This window comes from Zonotrichia leucophrys, chromosome 1 (assembly GCF_028769735.1).
Source record: "Zonotrichia leucophrys gambelii isolate GWCS_2022_RI chromosome 1, RI_Zleu_2.0, whole genome shotgun sequence".
In the NCBI taxonomy this organism is placed as follows: Eukaryota; Metazoa; Chordata; class Aves; order Passeriformes; family Passerellidae; genus Zonotrichia; species Zonotrichia leucophrys.
Window position 1 is genome coordinate 3136497 of NC_088169.1, and position 17628 is coordinate 3154124.

The following is a 17628-nucleotide window of genomic DNA, read 5'->3' on the forward strand; positions in this document are numbered from 1 at the left end:
TCTGGCCTTTAATTCAAGTGTACCTTGTCCTCTAATGATCTGGGCCTTTTTTTTAGTTTCCCAGCCTTTAGAGATAAATAGCTTTGTTATGGTTGTGTGCCAGGGAAAAAAAGTGTGCACTGAGGAGGAGAGTGCCTTCATCGAATGTGTTTTGCATGGTGCACATGCTGAGGTCTGGGGTAATTGTTGTTTTCAGCTGAAATCCTTCTGTTTTCTGGGGCTTCTTCCTGCAGGAATTTCAGCTCTTGAATTCCTAATTCTTTCTCTTCTGGCTAGCTGCTGTCATTCTTCTGCCAGACTGTGAAGAGAAAAGTCTTCTGGTGGGTCTGCCCAGGTGCTTGACTTTGAATAGAGAATTTCAGAATGGTTTGGGTGGAAAGGGATCTTAAAATCACCCAGTCCCCACCTCATGCCATGGTCAGGGACACCTTCCACTACCCCAGGTTGCTCCAAAACCTGTCCAGCCTGGCCTTGGACACTTCCAGGGATGGAGCAACCACAGCTTCTCTGGGCACTCTGTGCCAGGGCCTCATTGCTCTCACAGGGAAGGATTTCTTCCCAATATCCCATCTAAAAAGCAGCACTGCTGTGATTTTGTGCCATTCTTTATGGAGTGCTGCTCTCACTTGGGTCAGTGTGGCTCTAAAAGCCTTTTCCACTCCTAGAACCATGTGCTGTGCAGCAGATCCTGTGTGGAGTCTCACAGCACCTGTAGAGAAAGATCACAAAGCCTTGCAGAGTTTTATTGAAATATCCAAGGAAAAAGGGGTTATAACCTGGTTGTCTTTCCTCCTGACCTGCTCCTCTTTCAAAGAAAGTCTCAGAGCCCTCCAGTAGCACAGAATCTGAGAGCAATTCCATGTTTTGAGGCCGTGCCCCCCATCCTGTCACCTCTTCAGCTTGCTGTGTGTCTCAGGAGAGCCTTATCAGGGCTGAAGGCAGCGGCAGCACTGGGAGCTGTGTCCCAGGGCCCTCAGCTCTGAAGGACCTCCCCCAGCCAGTGACAGTGTGCCTGCTTGCATTAGCCCTGATGCTGGGCAATGCATGACAAAACACAATCAAAAGGCATTGCAGGGTCTTTGTGAGGCAGACTTAAGCCAAAGCCAGAAAATTTGAAGTTAAGGCTTCACATTTTATGCTCAGCTCTCCGTTGTGCCTAAGGAAATTCCAGTCCACAGGAGTTATCACATCACTGCAGCAACAGAATCCTCAAATAATTATGAACAACCTCTGAAGGCTCTGGCTTTTGAGGCTTCATGTTAAACTACTAATGCTGATATAATGGGGTTCATTATCTTTCAGGCATTATGAATAATTTGCTTTCCCTTCCCAGTCAGAGCCTGGCATGGACACAGAGACCAAGAGTGTGATAATTCTGTTGGTTTGGAGCACATTCCTTACTCCTGGCCCTGCTGTGAAAGGGAATCATGTCCCAGACCTTCCTGTCTGAGCATCTCTTACCAGAAATTATCCTGGGAGGGGACCCAGGTGCTGATTTTATTCCTGGCAGCAGGAAGAAAGTGAAGGGACATCCAGGGCTGCCCTCCCACCACACCCCTCCTGCTTTCCATACAATGTTTATTTCCTGTGGAACTATTTTGAGCAGTGAAGCCCCTTTTCTTCAGACAGCAAATTTTGAGCAGTGAAACACCTTTTCTTCAGACAGCAAATTTTTTACTGATGCTTTCCAAATGCTCTGTGTGGATTTGTGCATCACAGCCAGCCTGACCTGGCTTTCACAGCACGAGGGAAGGGCCACATTTTGTCAAGTGTCCACAAATTTTGTAGGAGCAGGGAGCTGCTGTCGCAGTAAGTGGGATCAACTTGTGACAATTCCAATGTGGGAGGGTTTTTCTTCACCTGGAGAAGCTGTCGTGGTTCTCATCTGGCTTTGTAAGGGGGCAGCTCTGGACAACAAACCCAGTGTTTAACCAAGGTCTCTCTCATTACAGCATTTTTTTGACATTCTTGCAGACATTTCAATCTTCCTGAGGGCATCTGGCCATTTCTAAACTCTCCAGGCTCTTCCCAGTGCTGTCATTTCTCAATTCTCAGTCTCTGAGAGGAAAAAATTAAGGTCAAGTTTTTGTCTTTTTTTTCTTTTTTGCAAGACGCCCTTTCCTTCTTTCTCTCACCCCATCCTGCTATGAATGAATTCCTTTGTGGAGAGTTTCTGGATCAGAACCACAGTTTGTTACCCTCTCCCGGACTGAGTTTTCACTCCAGAGAGAACCTTGGGAGCAGCAATTCCCAAAATAAGTGATCCAAGGGTTATGCATCTGTGTGTTTCCATGGAAATGCTTGATGAATAAGTTTTAAACACATGGCAGGATCCCTGCTCACCACTGAGGCTGAGGAACAGCCACACACTGTCAGCGCCTTTGCCACAAAATACTTTGACTAATTATATTTTTACTTGATATCGACCCAATTAACTTCTGCTGTTTATTTCATCTAATTTTCCTTTTGGTTACATAATGGCTGTCATGGATCCAGGAACAGGGGAGTGAGTAGCAGCAGCCTCACTTGAGAGCTATTTTTTGCTCTCTCTGCTTTTCTTCCTGACAAAAATATATACATATTATTAATCTGCACTGCAAAAAAAAAAAAAAAAGAAAAAAAAAAAAAAAGAAAAAAAAGTATTTCTGAACTCTTCCTTCTCTCCCAGTAAACATCATGTTTGTTTGAACACAACAGCCAGGTAATGAGCCAATCCTGGCCAATTTAGAGGATTCTGTTCTAATGATCTGCTTTGGTTATTCTCTGAGGTAAAACCTACAAGACATATGAGATTTCAGTGATTTGTTTAATTTCCCAGCAAATGACAAGGAGCTCTCCTAAACAAATCCCTCAACAGTTCGCTTGTGTCCTGGCTGTGGCCAAATTAGCTAATTAAGTGTGCCCAGACCTATTATTTAGTGTGGAGGGTAAAGAGTGGAGCAGCCCACACTTGGATTATTGAACTCCAATTGTTTTCCAGGCAGGTTAGTGTCATACACTCTGCCAAACAGGAATAATCTCTGTCCTGAAATGGAGCCAGGAGTTGTGTGTGCTCAGTTCTGCACTGGTCCAAACCATGCCAGGGGCTTTTGAACTGTGCCAGTGCTCAGAACATTTTAATTTTCTACTAAAATTGCAGCAAATGTTGTTGTCATGTTCTTGTCTACTCCAAAGCAGCACTGGAAAGGCACAGTCCTGATTTTCCAAGAATTCTTTTATTTAGAGCCTGTAGAACAACATGAAACCAGTGTCAACAACAAAACAGGACAGGACACGCTCTCTCCCTTTGATGCTGTGAATGTAACACATCAATATAACCCTTCAGCGATCATTTTATCATCAACAATGTGATTTTTGGTGTATTTTGGTAGTGCTGCAGAGAATTTGTTGTGGTGCTGTGCAAACAGAAAGCAAAAGGAGGAACATGAAGAGCCTGCTCATCCAATTTAAGTACTGTAAGCCTATTTTGGTTGTGAATGATTTGCAAAATAATGAGGAGTTTCAAAAGAAAATATTGCAAATCATGACTGACCTTTCTGTAACAAAAGCTGACCTAGAAAGTTCCGTGGACGTTTCACTGCAATTTAGTGATTTCAACTCTGGTAACACAGTTCTGAACATTTGGTGTGCAAATTCATTGAAAATGTCCTAATTTCCAAAATAATTTACAATCTAAAAATTGCTCTCATGAGCTTTACTGCATGCAGAGAAATGTGTAGAGCAGAGACTGTGATTCCTGTCTGCATTCCCCCTTTCCTGCTGGGATGAGGGCTGCTTTTAAGTGAAGGTCCAAGTTTGGTTTTTGGGAAGTCTTGAGAATTTTACCTCTCGTTTGCTGTGGTCCCCCACCTCCCTGGCACTGCATCCATCTGTGGAATTTTTGGCAGGACCTGGTGGCTGTTTGGGCTCCCCTGTGGGGTTGTTGGGCTTTGCACAGCACAAGGAATTTCTTGTAGCCTTCAACACCCCAAATCTGCATTGTTCCATTTCTCCTCTTGATTGCAGTGGAAGAAGTCAGGGAAGGGAAGGGGAGATTTTGGAATGTTTTTCCTCATCTCTGGATGGCTTTTGTTTCAGAGCTCTGCAAATCTCATTTGTGATGAGCACAGAGGGCACAGGAACACAGGAATTCTGGGAATAGAGGGGGATTTGTCTGTGGGATGAGCCCAGCCACATAATCCACACTGCAAGGCACCACAAGATATGAGGAGAAAGACCCTTGTTTAGAGAAAAAAGTGGAGTCTTTTATGATCAGCTAACAACTGTAAGCAGTCATTATCACAGGGCACAGATCCTTTTCCCTGAAAAAGAAAGGAATTAGGATCTGGTCCTGCACTGTTGAAATCAATGCAGGATTGACTATTCACTCAGCTGGAAGCACTGCTAGGCCTCACTTTGAAACGTTGGAGTGCTCAATAAACACTGACTTGGCAAATCTCTTCAAGTAGACCCAAATTACTTCTTTGCACCCATGGAATCATAAACCTAGTTCCAGAGGGAGCATGCGTGTGACTGAGATTTATTTCAGCAGCAGCTTTCACTAAAAAAGACATGAAATGAGATATATTTTTGATTAGAAAAGAGTCTGAAAGGATGACACTTTGTTTTTTTCACATTACCTGCTTCGTCACTCCCTTCTAATCCAACTTGATAAAAATAATGTTCTACTATTTTCATTTCTTTTAAGCCTGTACAGCTGCAAGAAATCAGTCTGAGTAACACTTTGTGTCTCTGCAGTACAAACATTTCCATTCATTCCTGATTCTTGGCCCTTTCATTATGGAGGGTGGAAAAATGAATCTGATAACTCAAATTTAAAAACACATGACTCCATTTTTGGTAGTCATTTGACCTTGTAGTTTTTCTCTTGGATTCTAACCAACTTCATTGCAGAATTTACCAATGAAGGCTCCAGAATGCTGTTTTTACATCTGCTTTGCTAAATTTATCTTCATTTGAATCACAGGGAAGCCAAAGAGCCTTGGCTGGGTAACATTTGTGGGACAATGTAAGAAGTCTGCACCTGGCTGTAGGGATGTTGTGAGCCTGCAAAGATGTGCAGAGACAGTTGATTATCAACATCTTCAGCCTTTCACAAGGCTGAGGGTCCCAAATTGGATTATGGAAATTGTTTGCTCCCTGAAGCCTGAGCTGTTGGAGTCAGTGTTTATTCAGAGCCCTCTCTAGGGCAAATGCCTGGCATTGAACACAGATTTCTGGAGTAAGGAGAGGTTTCCTGTCAGATTAGTCTTTTACCAGGTTTTACCTCCCAGAAAAGCTTGATCTCGAGCTTCAGAGCAGGTATTTCTGTGTCCAAGGCTGGGCTGGACAGGGCTTGGAACAACCTGGTCTAGTGGAAGGTTCCCTGCCCTTGGAGCTGGATGATCTTTAAGGCTCCTCCGACCCAAACCATTCTGTGATTCCATGATTCCATCACGCCCTTGTCCTATCCACAACTACTGCAGAAATCAGCATCCTCCTGTTTCCTCTGAGAAGGTGACAAAGCTGAGGTAAAGCAATTTTTGCAGTCGGAAAATGCTTACCATTGTCAGCGCTGCTGCCAGCAGTGGCACAAGCTGCCAGCAGCTGTGCCTGAGGTTGGAAATGGGGCTGTGTGTTCTGTTCCCACCTGTCAGAGCTGGGGCAGTTCTCTGCTGTTCCTGGGGCAGTTTTTCCTTTCTCTCTCCCACAGCCAACCCTCCCTCCAGGAGATCTCTGCTGTCCATGGCCACTGAGTGTCCCTGCAGGGCTGATCCAATCCCAGCATCCCATGGGGAGATGCTCCGCCCAGGGGAGGAGCCAAGCATTCCTACCTGGATCCAATCTGAGGTGCTGGCACAGCACAGCAGCCTTTGCCCCCTGCATTGCCAGAGGAGCAGCTTTCTGCTGCCCTGCATTCCCTTGTCTTTTTAACCAAGACAAGCTGCAAATCCTGGCCACACTTTTGCCATTTGTTGCTTTTGGGTTTGACGTGTCCCCTGACTTGCTGCCAAGGTGTCCTTGTCCAACATGATCTCTGAGGCTTCTTTTTCCAGTCACTCAACCCCAATTATTTCTGCCAGTTGCTATCAGGTGTGTCTGAATGCCAGAATTTTTGTCAGCTACAAAATTTCTTCTAAAGTCTCCTGAGAACTCAGCTTTTCTTCTCCATGGGGTCTACCAGGAAAAGGAGAAAGCATGAAAGACTTGTATTGACCTTATTGTTATCAATTTTAAACTGTGTTTATATGCTTTAACTGCTAGAAATAATAAATAAATTCATTCAAAATCTGCTTAAATCAGTGAATATTCTGGGTTGTAAGGAACCTTTAAAGGTTTCAATGTGCTGCCCAACACAGAGCCAACTTCTACAGAGGGGACCTCTGAGAAGAGTAGGTCTTTATCTTCTTTGCAGCTTCATTTTTGCACCTGAGCTCAGCCTTCCAGACAACTTACATGAGGGCTGGTTAAATCCTGATTTCTCCCTGTGTTCTCTTTACTGATTACATGGAAAAAGAGAATTCCAAACTTCTCTGGGAAGAGATTCTCAAGATTTTTTTCCCATCACGATTTTCCTGACTGAAAACTCTGGGAACAAAAATGAGCTGATCAGCTGAGCTATTTTGTGTAGATAATTCTGGCCCAAACATTTCACACCGATAATTCTGACTCATTTAATTCTTCACCATGTAATATCTCTGATATCTGGGGATTTCTCCTAGTTCTTTCTGGAAGTGTAAATAGAAGTTTGGCTGCCCCGTCCAGTGGTGACTGCACTGCTAATTTAGCAAATTGATTGTTTTGGCTTTGGCCCAATTAGTACTCCAAGAAAATACCTGGGAATGGCTAGGGAGACAGGATGTGCTTCCATTCAGCAAGATGGATGAGATTGAATCAGATTTGGCTTTTTTCACTCTTATCTACCAACACAGTTCTACTTTTGCTCCCTCAGACACCTCCACAGGCTCTCATCTCACCCCTGCTTAAAGCAACATAAACCCCTGGCCTGCAACACAGACCTCACCTTGTTCCAGATGATCTGAAATGGCAAAGAACCCTGTTAATAAACTAATTATGTCTTAAAACCAAGAGAAAGTCCCCACAACACTTCTCCACAAGACTCAGGGCCAGGTGCTCTGCAGTGTGACTTGGACATCTTGTACTGCTTGGTCTCATGGCTGCAGAGACATTCCTGGTTTTATTTAACATTGTAGGTGGACTCAGCTTGGTGGTGAAGCTGATGCATGTTCCAGCATGGGAAAAGTTTAGAAGTCAAGGCAGGCAGCTTGTCAAAGTCTGTGTGTCCAGTTAGGTCACCAGAGAGGAGAGAAATGCACCCTCTCAGAAGGAGCTGTTGTCACCAATTTTCGTGCTGGCAGGAGAAGCCAGCCCCTCTGTCCTTGCTGTTTTCTATCCCAACTCTGTTCCTGTCCTTTCCCCCCTTTTCCCCCTGAAGTCAGGGTGTTTTCACTTCAATCTTTGTCCTTGGCACAGCCAAATCCAATATTTTCCTGCATTGCTGAACAACCTTGAGGCAACCTTGTGCCTGAATATTCACAGAGCTCCTGGGGCAGGTGCTGGAACCACCTTGACTACGCCAGCACACTCTGACAGCTCCTTTGCTTTGATCAATGAACCCTCCCAAATAAAAGGCAGAGGAATGATGGAGAGGAATATTTTTGGTCAGAAAGGAAGGGCTTGATTCAATCAAGATGCTGAAGCAGTGGTGTGAAACCAATAACTTATGCAATGGTCTAAGGCTGAGGAGCAAAGCCAAGAGCTTCTAGCACTTTCCTACCAAAAGGGGCAGAAGAGTTTAGATGTTGATAAAGACCTTGGATCTGATCAGTTTCAGGTTAGAGGATATCAGATGACTTTGAGAGAGTTCACTTTTGCTCTGCAAAACATTGTTTGCACTGAAGAACCTTTCCCTGGGTCAGGATGGGCACTGGCTGGGGAAAGCCCACTTGCACCAATGCAAAGCAAATATTTCCACACTCCTGACTGCCCTTTGATACCAATTTTGCAGCTTCCTTGGGCAGCAAAATTTTGGAAGAACAGCTCAAATCCCACTGGTAAGATGAAGTATTTGAGCTAAGAAGAACTGTCAATTCCTATTTTTTTTTGCCTCAAAAAAATACAGACTACAGGGAACAGCACGACTTTGGAGTGCAGATATGTGATTCCTCCTGCCCTCCAATTTTTGACAGAAGAATGAAAACATGTCAGAAACTTCCCTTCTGAAATTGTATTCTTTTCCTCAGTCAGTTTCCAGCCAATCTGGCTGCCCCCAGGACACAGACATTGCCCAAGAATATTGGTTTGCTTGCTGCTGTTACTGCTGCACAAAGTTAAAGAAGGGGTTGAAAAGACTGGAAAAATTGAAACAGAGAAGGATAATAATTACTTTTAAAATCTGGTAATGGAGATTTCTTTCTTGACAACTTCCCTGAAGCCAAAGGAGAATTTTGATGGCTTTTGCTTCTATTTCAGGAGAGGAGGATGTTCCTTATATACAAAACTCTGGCAAGACTTTAATTTTTACACACTTGAGAAGAAAAATTACTGTAATATTTCGCTGGGGAAACAACATTCCTGCGCCTTCTGCTTTCCCTCGTGGTGGTGACTTGCAGGATGTTCACAGTTTTCTGTTGGTTGAGGTGGCCTAAGATGCAAATCCCAACTCTGGCATCGAAATGTTGCCTCAAATAATATCTCAGGGGCCAGGCAATTTCCCCCCTTACAATTAGTTTATCTCAACAGCTCTTGTGTTCTTTCCATGCTGCTCCTTCTCCATTTTTTCAGGTGATAATGGGATTTTGGATGTATTTTTAAGCTAAATAATGAGGCCATCACTGCCTTCATCCCCTTTCCCTGCCAAAAGAAGTCACGGTGAAATACAGAGACCTGGTTTCTTGCTGATGATTTCCACTTTCGTGCAGTTTATAGACTGCAGAGGAGAAAATAACTGAGAAATCAGGCTGGAAGTGACATCCAGAAAAAAGACATTTTTAAAAACCCTGCATAATTTCAGCTGGGTCAATGTTTGGTTTCAGGCTGTGGTGTTTTGATAACCTGGAAATGGTGAGTTCAGAATGGCACTTCAGCAATGTTTCCTAAGGAAATGAGCCTTATCCATCACCCTGTCTGGCCTCCTCTGAATCATTTCGGAAACTGTGGTTGGTATTTAGGCTTTTGGATCCCTTTCAGAACTTCAGTGAGATTCTGGAGCCCTCAGAAATACTAAATTCCTACCAATGTCATGAAAACAAGCGGAGCTAACCACACTATTGGACACCAAGAAATCCATCTCTATAAGAGGGAGCTGCAAGAAATATTTCTTTTTTTTTTCATGAGTGCTGCTGCTCCCAAAGCTCCAGTGAAATATTTTTCAGTCTAATATTCCAGTCAAACATTTTTTCAAACCACAATTCTCCTCCATGTCCCTGTGAAGAATTTTCAAGAGGAAAAACCCCTGCTCCTGTTTTGTGTGCTTGGATTTTCCAGGCTGCTTCTGCCTGATTCTCATTCTCCACCTTCAGCCTCAGCTTAGCTTAGGTCAGACTTTGTGGGTTTGTCCACAAAACAACTGGAGTGCAAGGAGATAAAACTGACTCAATTCATGCTTTTTATTTTTAAGCAAAAATTTGAGTAAACATATGTTTGGTTTCAATCCAGATATTTTCTTACTTTTTTTTTAAATCTGAATGAAAAACTTCATATTTTTCTGCAATGAGCATCTGCCCCACAGGATTCTATACTCATTTTATACCCATCTAAGAAGTTGTTCAAAGATGTATTCACACAAGGACAATATCAGACCCAACAAGAGTAGAAATATAAGTTAAAACCACAAAAAAAAATCTTTCCGTGTTAACAAATAACAACATTTTGTCTTGAAATGAGCAATTCAGTGGTGTCTAAATTACCATTTACTGTGCTATTTCACTTAAGATACATAATAAAGTAAATAGGTCTATAAATTTGCTTGAAAAAAATCTCAAAGGAGTTGCTGTGAAATTGCTATAATTGCTCTAATTGCCATTATCCTTTTCTATAGGGATATAAGTAGTGGGGAAAAAAACCCAACTATTTAGAGGCAGGAAAATATTTTTTGTAAATTGGATTTGATTTGATCAACAGCATTTTCCAAAATACCTTATAAAGAAAATTAAATTTAATTTCAAACTTTCAAAAAAGTTTTATTTTGGCTGCAAAATGCTGAAATTCTGGTACTTTTAACAATAGTTTTGTAATTCAGATTTGCACTTCTTTTTCACAGTAATATTTTACCCAACTTTAGGAAACAAAGTTGTTCAGAAGAATGAAATAAACTCAAAATGGAGAGATTATATGAAAAATTCTGTAATCTCTATTTTGAGTGAAGTAGGGGTTTTCTGCTTGTTTTTCTTACTTTGCTAAAAAGTATAAAAGACTTTTTTTTTGCCCTTGATTTTTCCTGTAGGTTTTGCTAATCTGGCTAAAAATAATCCATCATTCCCCAGGATTTTTCCATGCACGAGTCACCAGTTTCCTCTCTAAAAATAAAGGTCCTTTGAGGGCTAACTGGAACCTTTTGGAAAAAGGAGAAAGATTTGGCAGTCCTGGATTTTCCCGTTACCCCAGATTGCAACATCCAATTTCTTGCAAATATCTGAGGGAGTCTGGGTGGCTGAATGGGGAGTTTAACACAAAGATAAAATGTTATTGTTGAATTATGTTTTATTTCTATGCTGTGGATAGGTCTCACCAGAACAGGCTGCACTGGTGTTATGATTTTTAAATAATTGAGATTTTTGATGGTACATTCAGCTTGCAAAGCCCATCTATCCCTTCTGGAGCAGGCAAAACTCAGAGAAGCACAAATAATTCAAAGCTTTCATAGCCTTCAGATGTCTTGAGTGAAAAAGGGGAGTTTCTGCTTTTTCCATCTCTCCTGAGTTGTGCAGGGAAAGTGAAATGAGCCAGCTGCCTTTCAGGGATGTGGCCGTGGACAGCAGAAATACAGATTGCTCTTGTTAGAGCTGCTACGTGAGACAAGGAATGTGCTGCACTAAAATGTGAATTTCATGTCTTTTTTAGACAGGTACAGACTCACTTAAAGAAATAGCTGATAAAGGAGCTGACCTTTTCAAGAGAAAACAGTAAACAAAAATATTGAGCCCACGGAGGGGAGCTTTTGATGAATGAATAGACTGGTAACGAGAACGTGTTTCTTGTGCATCCAAACCCAAAATTAAATGGAGAACTGAGGTGGTAAAAATAGACTTTGGCTGGTTTAGAGCAGTTTTCTGTGCATGAAATAAGGCTTGAACATTTGCAAACATATGAGGCAGTGGGTTGGGAAGGTTTCTGGTTTTCTCCTGTGTTAGGATAACTCAATAGAACATTTAAGATAACTCAAAAACCTATCCATGAGGTGGAGGCCAGTGGCAGAATGGAAATGCTTCTCTAGGAATCTCAGATGGAATCTCAGAATCATTTGAGTTGGAAAAGCCCTCCAAGATCATTGAGTCCAACCTGTGCCCAATGCCCACCTTGTCCCCAGCCCAGAGCTCTGAGTGCCACCTCCAGGCCTTCCTTGGGCACCTCCAGGGATGGGGATTCCAAACCTCCCTGGGCAGCTCTTTCCAAGGCCAAAACACCCTTTCCATGGGGAAATTCCTCCTGCTGTCCAACCTGAGGGGACTGATGGGGTTTTTTCTGCCTTCCCTGGTGACCAAGCACCATGAAAGCCACCCTGGATGGTCTAAAAGGGACACTGGTAGATTTGTAGATGGCCAGACTTCCTCAATATGGAAAAGTCGCAAGTGAGGTCTTCCAGATCAGAGCACGTTCTGATGCCTTAAGTTTTAGCTTTCATATTTCCCAGATTCTGTGCTGCATTAGTGTGTAACTCTGAACTTCATATGAAGTGTCAGCAAGTTCTCCTCACAGTTTAGTCAGACAAAACAATCCTTTTCCAGCCCCAGAACCAAGGACAGCATTGCAACTTCAGGCCCAAAAAGTACAAACAAGGGCAAATTGAGGAGAGCAATCTGGGAGAATGGGACTTCATAACCTGAAGATATAACTGGACAATTAACCCCAATATGGAAATGAACCAAAACCTATAAAAGTGTGAAAACTCGTGACTCGGGGCCCATCTTGGGTGTAGCCTTGAGCTCTTATAATGCCCAAGGTGGATCCTTTAAAGGCCTTTTTAATAAATCCCTGCTTTATTCCTTTAGCACTGCCTGGCCTCTGTTCCAGGCAGCCTCTCAAGGCCATGGCAGAAATGCACCTGGATTCATTTTTAGTGACAAAATCTTCAAAGGTCTGGTTGTGCTCTGGTTTGCATTGAAGCATCAGAGGACATGGATGTGAGGAAAAGAAATAAGGATGCTGGAATGCCCAAGATTTGGAGGAATGGAGGGCAGAGTGAAATATTTGGGACTGTAATGTGTGTGTTTTAACAGAGAGAAGGGGAAAGAGAGGCAGCTGGTGAGGAAGGGGAAGAAGAAGGAAGGAAGGAAGGGAAGGAAGGAAGGAAGGGAAGGAAGTGAAGGAAGGGAAGTGGGAAGGAAGGAAGGAGGAGGAAGGAAGGAAGGAAGGAAGTGAGGAAGGGGAAGGAAGGAAGGAAGGAAGGAAGGAAGTGGCGGAAGGGAGAAGGAAGGAAGAAGTGGCGGAAGGAAGGAAGGAAGGAAGGAAGGAAGGAAGGAAGGGGAGGAAGGAAGGAAGGAAGGAAGGAAGGAAGTGGCGGAAGGAAGTGGCGGAAGGAAGTGGCGGAAGGAAGTGGCGGAAGGAAGGAAGTGGCGGAAGGAAGGAAGTGGCGGAAGGAAGTGGCGGAAGTGGCGGAAGGAAGGAAGGAAGTGGCGGAAGGAAGGAAGTGGCGGAAGGAAGGAAGTGGCGGAAGGAAGGAAGGAAGGAAGGAAGGAAGGAAGGAAGGAAGGAGGAAGGAAGGAAGGAAGGAAGGAAGGAAGGAAGGAAGGAAGTGGCAGAAGGAAGTGGCGGAAGGAAGGAAGGAAGGAAGGAAGTGGCGGAAGGAAGGAAGGAAGTGGAGGAAGGAAGGAAGGGCGGAAGGAAGGAAGGGAGGAAGGAAGGAAGGAAGGAGGAAGGAAGTGGCGGAAGGAAGGAAGTGGCGGAAGGAAGTGGCGGAAGGAAGTGGCGGAAGGAAGGAAGGAAGGAAGGAAGGAAGGAAGGAAGGAAGGAAGGAAGGAAGGAAGGAAGGAAGGAAGGAAATGGCGGAAGGAAGTGGCGGAAGGAAGTGGCGGAAGGAAGTGGCGGAAGGAAGTGGCGGAAGGAAGGAAGTGGGGAAGGAAGGAGGAAGGAAGTGGCGAAGGAAGTGGGAAGGAAGGAAGGAATGGAAGGAAGGAAGGAAGGAAGGAAGGAAGGAAGGAAGGAAGGAAGGAAGGAAGGAAGGAAGGAAGGAAGGAAGGAAGGAAGGAAGGAAGGAAGGAAGGAAGGAAGGAAGGAAGGAAGGAAGGAAGGAAGGAAGGAAGGAAGGAAGGAAGGAAGGAAGGAAGGAAGGAAGGGCGGAAGGAAGGAAGGAAGGAAGGAAGTGGCGGAAGGAAGGAAGTGGCGGAAGGAAGGAAGGAAGGAAGGAAGTGGCGGAAGGAAGTGGCGGAAGGAAGGAAGTGGCGGAAGGAAGGAAGTGGCGGAAGGAAGTGGCGGAAGGAAGTGGCGGAAGGAAGTGGCGGAAGGAAGTGGCGGAAGGAAGTGGCGGAAGGAAGGAAGGAAGGAAGGAAGGAAGGAAGGAAGGAAGGAAGGAAGGAAGGAAGGGAGGAAGAAGGAAGGGGAGGAAGGAAGTGGCGGAAGGAAGGAAGTGGCGGAAGGAAGTGGCGGAAGGAAGTGGCGGAAGGAAGTGGCGGAAGGAAGTGGCGGAAGGAAGTGGCGGAAGGAAGGAAGGAAGGAAGGAAGGAAGGAAGGAAGGAAGGAAGGAAGGAGAGGAAGGAAGGAAGGAAGGAAGGAAGGAAAGAAGGAAGGAAGGAAGGAAGGAAGGAAGGAAGGAAGGAAGGAAGGAAGGAAGGAAGGAAGTGGCGGAAGGAAGGAAGGAAGGAAGGAAGGAAGGAAGGAAGGAAGGAAGGAAGGAAGGAAGGAAGGAAGTGGCGGAAGGAAGGAAGGAAGGAAGGAAGGAAGGAAGGAAGGAAGGAAGGAAGGAAGGAAGGAAGGAAGGAAGGAAGGAAGGAAGGAAGGAAGGAAGGAAGGAAGGAAGGAAGGAAGGAAGGAAGGAAGGAAGGAAGGAAGGAAGGAAGGAAGTGGCGGAAGGAAGGAAGGAAGTGGCGGAAGGAAGGAAGGAAGTGGCGGAAGGAAGGAAGGAAGTGGTGGAAGGAAGGAAGTGGCGGAAGGAAGTGGCGGAAGGAAGTGGCGGAAGGAAGTGGCGGAAGGAAGTGGCGGAAGGAAGGAAGGAAGGAAGGAAGGAAGGAAGGAAGGAAGGAAGGAAGGAAGGAAGGAAGGAAGGAAGGAAGGAAGGAAGGAAGGAAGGAAGGAAGGAAGGAAGGAAGGAGGCACTACAGCAACAGAGAGAAGGGACTGTGTTTGTATTTGAGAGGTAACAGAAAAGAATTTGCAGGATCCAGCCTTGTCTGAGTTTGTTCACAGGGCGAGATAGTTTGTGTGTTATGGAGAATATTTCTCTTTAATTCATTTTATATCTGGTGGCAAAACAGCCTCATATCTTTGAGCTGTAACTTCCTTCTCTTTGCCCAGGATGAAGTTTTCCAGGCCAGGCTGGATGGAGCTTGGAGCAACCTGGGACAGTGGCACAGGCCATCAAACAAATGTTAAGGAAAGCCTGGAATGTTCAACCTGAAGAGGGTGAAGGCTGAAAGGGTTGACAAGGAGGTGGAAAATGGAAAATCCCATGGATGTCACACCATGAGTTTGGTTTCAAAACAGCCGAAGTTTTTTGGTTTTAAAACAAGTAAGTTTTCCTTTAATAGCAGGTAGTGGCTTCTGTAGCTTGCTCCCTCTGGGAGGCTGTGGATTTGGATAAAATCAGGAAATCTGGAAGTTTGGAAAATCCATTGAATCTTAGAATGGCCTGGGCTGAAAGAGATCATCCAGTGCCATCCATAATTAACACTGTTAAGACTCTTTCAAAATTCTGCTTTTCTACCCACAGCTGTGAAACCCAAGAGTTGCTGGGTTATTACTTTGGTGAGGAGAGTTTGACACCCAATAACTTGAAGCGTTCAGGTTTTTGGGCTGATGAATGACATCAGCCAGGCTTGGATCTGGATAACTCATGGAATCATGGAATCACTGAGAGGTTTGGGTTGGAAGGACCCTAAAAATCATCTCACCCCACCCCTGCCATGGCAGGGACACCTCCCACTGTCCCAGGCTGCTCCAACCTGGCCTTGGGCACTGCCAGGGATCCAGGGGCAGCCACAGCTGCTCTGGGAATTCCATCCCAGCTCCTCCCCAGTCTCCTAGGAAACAATTCCTCATTCCAAATATCCCGTTTAACCCTTCCCTCATTCAGCTTAAAGCATAGAAAAGGTCTTAGAATAGACAGGGTTAGACCCTCCAAGGGCTCTAATGCCAGCTTACACAGGAATAAGTGCGAAATGGATCCCCAGGCTCGTGTGCTCCCTGTGTCATGGCATTTTTACTTTTTTTTAAATATTTTCCCATCTGTCCAATACACACATTTCTCTTTCTGAATCCATGGACACGCTCTCCAATGCTCACAGGGAGTTCATTAGAAGTGGACAGATGCTAAGCAAGATATTTTGCCTCTCCTCTGAGAGAATGTTGTTAATGTAAATACTGTGATTAGTTGACATCAGAAATGATTTGGCCCTAATTCAGTGCTAAAAAAACAATTTCTGAGTTCAAATATAGAGTCTTACATTTATTTTTTTCCTAGCCTTGCTAGTTTCCAAGGAGATCTAACCATGTAGATTGTCTGCAAAGGTGGTAATTAGCCAGCAATGAACAAGATGGACACAAAGAACTTACTGGCAAAAATCAAAATTTCCGAGCAGTTCTGTCAGAGCATTCCTTTTCAGACATCCCAATTTGCCTCACACCATGGTTTTGTAAACAACTGGCTTTCAGATCACTGCTTGAGCAGAAAAAAAATGGAAAATGTCCTCAGATTGATGCAGATGGGATTTTTTTTCAGAATATCTAGCAATTAAAAATAAGGTCCAACAAATTCTACTGACTATAAATAACAGTTTGGGTTTATAACCCAGTGTTCAGAAAAAATGACACAGTGAGGAGCAAAGGATGGGTACAAAACATGTTCCCCTTTTTATGCAACACAGACTAGGAGTGAGAAATCTTGGATTTACCTTTGGAGTAAAGCAAAGACAGGATTTGAACTTGGGCTTTATAATTGATGGGAGTGAGCAAGGGTGAAGGAGAGATTGGAAGGGTTTTTACTGTCACTGACTCTTGGGAATATCACCTGAATTTCTTTATTAATCTAACCCACCAATATAACATTATTTCAGTATATCCATATCTTTTTCAATATCTATATTTTCCTCCTTAGAAAAGCTGCTGTTTAGTTGAAAAGTATTTCCTGGTTTGATGAAAATACATAGATTTTAAGCTAGAATATTATATTCAGTAAAAAGGCCCTTTTCTGTTAAATTTCCTCATAGTCTGTATAACTTTCAGGCACATCTGGAATCACACTAAAGGAGAAGCCTTAGAAGAGAAGTGCTTTGAAATATCAATAGTGGAAGGGTCAGTGTGGATGAGAATTAAATTCTGAGAGTTACCTGGAGACAGCCTGTGTGGAAAAAAGGGGGAAATCCTCCAGTTTATATCTGGATTGTCACTTTGAGATGTTGGGGTGAGCTGAGGGTTGGTCTTTTCTGCTGTGTCCCAAGGGGAAAGGAGGGGAAGAAATGGCTTCAAATGGCACCAGGGGAGGCTCAGGTTGGAGATTGGGACAGAAAATTTCCCTGGCAGAGTGGTCAGGCCTTGGGCTGAGCTGCCCACAGAGGTTTGGAGTCCCTGGAATTGTCCCAGAGCAGTCTGGATGTGGCCTTGGGGACAGGGATTGGGGTGATGCTGGTGCGGCTGGGGTGGCACTGAAGGTCTCTTGGTGATTCTGTGATTCTGTGATGATTATTATGATTTTCAAAAGGCCTGGATGAAGTTTTGGACCTTGTTTCTGACTTTCACACCTCCATGTATCCCAAGATGGATCTCCTTTGTGTTAACAAATGGATATTTATTTCCATCTACACAGAATGTGTGGGAATCATGTGTGAAATGAATAGTGAGGACCTGAGGTATGTGGAACACAAAACAAGGAATGTGCATTCAGGAGGAGTGGGGGAGATGCACAGAAACCTCTCTTTTTTTTCTATTCTTTTTTTTTTTCTGTATATAAACACAATTTTTTTCCCACTGGATACTGAGCTCTGAAATGGTGACTAAACCCTTTATTTTGGAGCTGTTACTCCTCCTCCAGCTTGTGAGAGTGGTATTTTGTACTGTACATGAAGCTGCATCACAGACATTTTTATCTGATGCTTCCTCGAGCCGGCAACAGGGAGCAGCAGCAGAACAAACATTTCCCTCTGGCTGCTGGACACGGCCCCGGAGCCCAAGAGGGCAGGGAGTTTGGAACTCAGGATTTGTGGTGGAAGCTGAAATGATCAGGGTGAAGTGAAAAGAACTGGTTTATATAATCCCAGCCTC

General features: G+C 44.1%; 1 protein-coding gene across 2 annotated transcripts in view; it reads right to left on the minus strand.

Moving 5' to 3' along the window:
- Positions 1-17628, minus strand: part of KCNJ6 (potassium inwardly rectifying channel subfamily J member 6) — a 178617-nt gene that overhangs the window by 39851 nt on the left and 121138 nt on the right. The gene's annotated exons all lie outside the window — the stretch shown is intronic.